General features: G+C 40.3%; 1 protein-coding gene across 3 annotated transcripts in view; it reads right to left on the bottom strand.

The window, feature by feature from the left end:
- The window catches only part of LOC307162616 (protein Fer3-like), a 33,685-nt gene that overhangs the window by 11,876 nt on the left and 15,162 nt on the right, over nucleotides 1-6,647 (bottom strand). For all 3 annotated transcript variants that reach the window (XR_013821947.1, XM_079878064.1, XM_079878065.1), the window contains exon 3: nucleotides 1,406-1,490. The gene's annotated coding sequence lies outside the window, so the exon portion shown is untranslated. The remainder of the gene's footprint in view (nucleotides 1-1,405; nucleotides 1,491-6,647) is intronic.

Raw genomic sequence — 6,647 nt, 5'->3', positions numbered from 1 at the left:
GTGAGTTCTAACTTTAATAAATTCAGAATCATATATATATACATGACATACATGTATATATACACACACATACACATATATACTCTTCTGTTGCTGTTTGCTGTGTTTGGGTGGCTGCTTTGCCACCTTCCTGCTGTTTCCCTGGATTACTGGCTGCTGTTCCCCAACAAAGCCTGAAGGATGTTTGCACAGCTGGGTGGAGAGAGAGAGAGACAGAGAGAGAGAGAGAGAGAGAGAGAGAGAGAGAGAGAGAGAGAGAGAGAGAGAGAGAGAGAGAGAGAGAGAGAGAGAGAGAGAGGTTTCAACTACCCCAAAAATACCAAACCTTCCAATTCCCCGTTCAGCACTTGCTGTGTTTTTTCAGTGTCAGTGTAGAAGGTGCAGATCTGCATCAGTATTTATTTGCTCAAGATGACGACCCAACTGTGACACAGAGTTCAGGATTTTTCAGAGAACCTGCTTTGTTCGTCATGAAGATAAAACTGTCTGCTGTTTTTGTTTTTATTACTGTCTTTATTGTTTTTCTTTTATTTGAATTGCCGTTTTTTTTGTCTCGCCAGAATGAAATCAGCGTCTTCGAAAGTCTTGATAGATGATGGCGTGATTCTCTGAATAGTTCGGGAATTTGAGCAAATGCCAAGGGAATGTTGTTGTTTTGGCTTCATTTACGCACTGAAACCATTTCATAATGACCAATAACATATTACAATGACTCTGAAATCCTTCCAGTCTGAAATTCAAAACTTGCTGACAAAAACACATTGAGTCTGTAAACAAAGTTTTGATTGGACAAACAAGGAACGCAGATGTTGTTACATCATTATGTTATGCTCCGCCTTTCAAGACAATTTCATATTGTCTTTTTCTTTTGCAATGCCAATGAACAAATTTTTTTTCACTACACTCTTAAAAATAAAGTTTTTTTATTGGCATTAAGAACCTTTAACATCAGAAACAAAAATTATTTTTTTAATCATTTTTAATCATTTAATCATTTTTAAGAGTGATATTATGCTTGTTTTAACACTGTAAAAAGAAAGTTGCTGCCTTACATTTTTAAGTTCAATCAACTTGGACGTTTAAGTCATTTCAACTTAAATTACATTAAACTGGCTTAAAAATGAGTTGAATCTTGTATAACCTATAAAAAAAAAATGCTTATAAATCAACTTATTTTGATGAGTTAAAGCAATGTAAAAACATATGTTGTCATAACTTATAGATCATATAATTTTTTATAGTGCAAGTCTGTCGCCTTATAGACCGGCTAAATAAGTATAGTTTTCTATTCTTTATCAACAATGCACAAAATGCATGCAAACTAAACAGTCTGCAACATTACAGCATGTGAACAATACACCTTTGCACAGTTTTCCCTGGATATCATGGAAGTGCATTAAAGTACCTGGCTGTTGTGGTGGCGGTGGGCAGGCTGAGGTCATTTTGGGGCTTTTAGCACCTCTGCAGCTCTGGATCCGTTCGGCAAGGAGCTGCAGGAAAAATCCCAAACAGATGTCGTTCATAAAACATGCATTTTCAATTACTCGCCCCCCTTTGGAGCGCGCCGCATGCACACGGCTCTGAACGCAACCCAACACGGCCCTGCTAATGCTCAGGAAATATTACATCACTGAAAACTAAACTGGTGGGTGTAAATATATTTTTGTGACCAGTTAACAAACTTAAGACTCCAAAATCCTCTCAGAATTCCCCGATTGACTAATGTCCACTCCGGTTCCCTTCCTGTTGGCCGTAAAAACAGCGGGAAATACCCAATATTACAAACAAAATACCTCACATTAAATGTAATCTAATTCAGAGGTGACAAGCAAGCAGGGTTAACTAAAAATATTAAAAACATTTATTTTAACTGAAATAGAGCTGCAATGAAATGCATGAAAGCTGTGAAAACCAACCGAAAATTCCTTTTATCGTCCCTCCAAACATTGAGGCCTGCTCACAGACAGGGCTGAGTTCAATTATGACATGTAAGTTGATTTTTTAAACGTTATATATTCATTAATGGCAGCAACTCAAAAGTGGTTGTGCATACTGATGAAATAACTTATACTTAAACTTAAACTTATATATCATAAACACCCTAACAACTGCATAGCAGCACCCCGGCAACCGGCCGCACCTTTTTACACAACTCACAGCCAAGCATGACTCATTTTCTTAAAAAAAAAAAAGGAGAAAAAACTGTTTATTTACTACAAATGTTAGTGAAACATAAATCTTAAAGACTCTTATGGGAAAGACTTACAAAAATACACCTGGACAACTTTTTTTCTCCAATTAACACTCAAACGTCTTTGGCTTCCAATACACAACCATAATGTAAAAGGGGGGGGAAAACACACACACAAACAAGTGCAGGAAATCAACACCGCCTCTGGAGGACCTGGAGCTCAACGCTGAGATATTTACAAGGAGTTCATAACAAATCAAAGCGCTCTTCGTTTTATGTGTCGTTTTAAGTCTTTTGGCAAATTGACACACAGTTTGTTGAATCTCTCCCCAGATATCGTGCTGTTGGTTGGAGGCCCTGAGAGTTTGGCATGCCGCTCGAACTGAGACGTCAAAGCGCTCTCCATCATCTCTGGAAAACCTCCGGGACTTTATTTAAAGGCAGAGAGCCCAGTTCCTTCTGAATGAGAGATGGCTGATCCAGTCTTTGTTTTGTGAAGAGCAGAGAAAAGAGCAGCAGAACATGACGAGGGAAACGAGGGACCGATATTTTGCAAAGAGCTAAGAAAGACAATAACAATGCTGTATTTCCACTTTTCCCAGCTATTTAACTTCACATCTGAGTCCATGTTGGCCGGATTCATGCCAGTTTTGTCAGGCACTGGTGGCCGACAAGAACTGTTGTCTTTGGATTGATGCCTCGCCCTTCGAATACTCAACCTACGCCACATGTCTGCCAACACAAACCCCCAAAGCCACAGCCCTCACACTGCTGACGGGCAGAAATTAATCGTGAAGGCCGTACATGGGACTATTTATCAATGGCCGCTCTAAAGCGTGGGCTGTGGCGAGGAAGGCAGGGTGCATCATGGGAGCCGTGCCACTGGGAAAAGTGTGTTAGAGCATAAGAGAGAGAGAGAAAAAAAAGAAGAGTAATTAGCTTTGGTTCTGGGTAAAGACACACTCATATGTGAGGCATGGGAAACGCTACAAAAGATTGGTCTTACAAACTCATAAATACCAGTTACTGATCTCAATGGCCATGTAAACTGCTGCCCGGAGCAATGTCCCAAAGAATAATCGCGTACAAAGATCAGTAAACAAACAAGGTTCTCAAGAATACGAAAAACACCACGTCCCTGCGGACTGAACGCACACAAATACCCAAAAACACTGTCATGAAATGCCACAGCTGAAAGCCTCTCAGGAGGCGGAGCAACTCCGCCCACTCAAATATGACTCCGCCCCTTCAGACATTCTCACCAGGGGTCTTATAGTTAAACAAAACTAAACAATGAAAAAACATTTTGTTATTTGAAATAAAATAATCTTTAAGTGAAATAAAATGTTTAATTTCAGCGTTGACAAAGCAACATTTTTATTTAGTTTAACTTGATGTATTCAAATTTACATATAATATAATAAATATAATTTTTTTTATAAATAATTATATATATATATATATATATATATATATATTGTTTGTAAAAAAGATAAAATCATCATTTTTTTTCCCTCCTAACTTGATGTTTAATTGTAAAACAGCATAGATTTTTGGCATCACAACAAAATCTGAACAAACTAAATATTGTCGCCATGAGTGTACTGTTTAATTATGACTATTTATACTATAGGGATGCTGAATGCTTGAATCTGATCTGAATCTGGTTTACGAACGTTCTAAGGTGTCAGTTATTTTCAGGGAAACGCACGGCTAAAGTAGTTGCACACAGTTCTATACAGACCGCATTACAGTTCTATATCACTTCGCCAAAACCCACAGCCACACTGACCAAGCAAATAAATATAGTAAACAATGGGATAAAAACCGGCAAATTCTTTCCATGTTTTTTGCCACAGCACATACTCTTTTTCTCCCACTCTCTCTCTCCCACTCAAACGCACACACATACAGTACGGACACACACTCGCACAGAAACGTGTTGTCAGCGTTGCTCTGATGATTTAATCAGTAAAATAATCTTTCAACTTTGACAACAATGACATTTCTCACCAGTGCGGGCGCTGTTCTTGAAGCAGATAAACTTACAGTTTCGCTATTAGCAGAGACGCTGCTGCCGAACTCTGTTGAGAGATGCACAGATTCAGGTAATTCACACACGCTTAATCTCTCTCTCTCATAACTGCATTAATAACTGCATTAGTCTGCTATCAGTGGCTCAAGCCTCCGTTACTAGCTCTAAAATTATGTTTTGGAATTAGCAACAGAGGCAGAGAATGTCTAATAAGGGGAGAAGTTCCACTCTCAGTAAACTTCCGGCTTCTGAACTGGTTGCAGTTCCTCTCTGGCTCCACATGAGGGCGCTCACAGGACGAGTGCAGAATGAATGGAGGTCTATGGAGCTATACCCCTCAAAATCCACTTTTCTCAGGATATAATTTTTTGTCTAATAATTTGAATGTTGTATTCGAAAGGAGATGCAAAGAAATTACACATTGCTGGGTGTTAGATTTTTTAGAGTCACTTATTTGCCTTTTAAAGTCTTTTAAAGTGTCAATGACATCATACAAATCGTACGACCAGAGATACTGCTTTACGGCAATCCTTCAGTTACTTTGGTGCTTTCGCGCTCTGCACTTTCTTTTCTCTCGAGGCATCGACAACACAGCTGACACAGGTAAATACACGTGCTAGAAGAGTTTTTGTTTTGTTTGTTTCTGGTCCCGCTTCAGCTGCCACGATGCCATCAAGCGATATCTCTGGTCGTAATCAGTCCTTCACTGACCAATCAGCGTTCATTAGCAGTGTGTTATGGGCAACAACAACTCAACGGACATAAGTACCCGTCCATTCAACTTTCGACCTATAACCCATGTTGAACTTGCAAAACCTACAATCAAATCTGAGATTTCTCAACGGCAATCGGGTGAAAGAGACAAATTTAGCCGTCTAGCCCCATAGACTCCCATTCATTCTGCACTCATGGGTGATCGCCCCCAGTGGAGCTCTGGTGGAAATACAACCAAAATTCGGTACAATAGGACTTAATAGGGAGTGGCCAGGCTCTCCGTAGACGGGCTCTGACGGAGGCTTGAGATTAAATGCGTAAAAGAAATTAGTCACACACAAGAGCGTTTTAAGGACAAAAACCTGACAAATGTCTTGAAATACATAATCTGAACAATGTTTTGAGGCACGGTAACCACAGTATAAGCAGAGTAATTGACTCCAGGCCTTGAATTATTGAAAAATAATGCACACCCAAGGTGTAACGGCCTCGACGTGATACGATCAGCTACAACGGAATAACACAAAAGCATGTTGATCCTGTTGATACCTACAGTATAGAAACTCCTCCGAACAGACGGAGTCACAGTTCCACACCACACGTCCGCCAGGAAACGGCTCGGCTCTCCCACTCACCCACCACAACTTATTGAAATATTAAAATAAAATGTTGTGGTTTGAGGTAAGCTAGTGTGAGCGAACGGCAGCCGACCGCAGACTGAGCCCAGAGATCTGGACAGCCAAACGGGCCTAGACCAACTCAAGCTCCAGTAAACTCAGGTGGCTCAGAAACTGGCCCTTTTCCAAGCTTTAAAAATGGGCCTCATTAAATCAACTGTTGGCTGTATTAAATGCTTGGATATTTATAGGCATTTATTTTGTAGAGGCAAAACTCATTCTCTGCCATAATAGCACCGATAGGAGTGACTTGTTTACCTTCTGGCTCTCCGGGTGGAAGTTTGGGTGTCACCTCATTAAAAACTTTATCACCTTACATTCTCGTGTTTTTATAAGATACAAGCAAATGCTCTCATTAAAACTTTTTTTTCACTAGCGCATATAAATAAAAGCAGAAAAACGCCACGCTGTCTCTCTGTCTGGCACCTGAGGTGTGTTTCTGGCCCGTTTATTTGCTTGTAGTCATGTTTGAAGTGAAGCTCTCGCCGCGGTCTCCGTCCCTTTTGTCTAAGCGTCCACTTCCTGTGCTGAAAATGGAAAACTGGGCGACTGGATTTTAACCGCCACGACTTCCTACACAGGTGTACGAAACCTGCCCGTGACCCTCATTTCTTCTGCTTTGAAAACACATAAAATGTCGGGCGTATCAACGTCGCCAGAAACAGCTTTTGGAAAAAGGTCAAAAAAAAAAAAAAAAAAAAGGTATTAGAACTGCAGAGGAAAGTTTTTCCGTTGTAAATTTGAGGGGGGGGGGGGGGGGGGGGTGGTACGCTCAGGCCAGAGCGTTTGACGACTATGAGAGCGGTGGAGAAAGACTTCAGCTGTGTTTGGCTCAGGAACCTCAGAGACAACCGTTAAAAGATGAAAGACAATTCAGGGCTCTGAACCTATGAAAGGGATTTGTTGCTGTCTGTAGCTTCAGTGTTGGGCACAATACTAAATATTTCTGATGATAGCTATCTCTACTAGCGAATAAATCCCCAAAAACATTAAATAAAGAACAGGACTTTTTATATTTTCTTCAGCTTCT

Source organism: Squalius cephalus (genome assembly GCF_949319135.1).
Source record: "Squalius cephalus genome assembly, chromosome: 8".
Taxonomy (NCBI): Eukaryota; Metazoa; Chordata; class Actinopteri; order Cypriniformes; family Leuciscidae; genus Squalius; species Squalius cephalus.
Note: the sequence above shows the minus strand (reverse complement) of the source record. Positions and strands in the feature narration are given on the sequence as shown.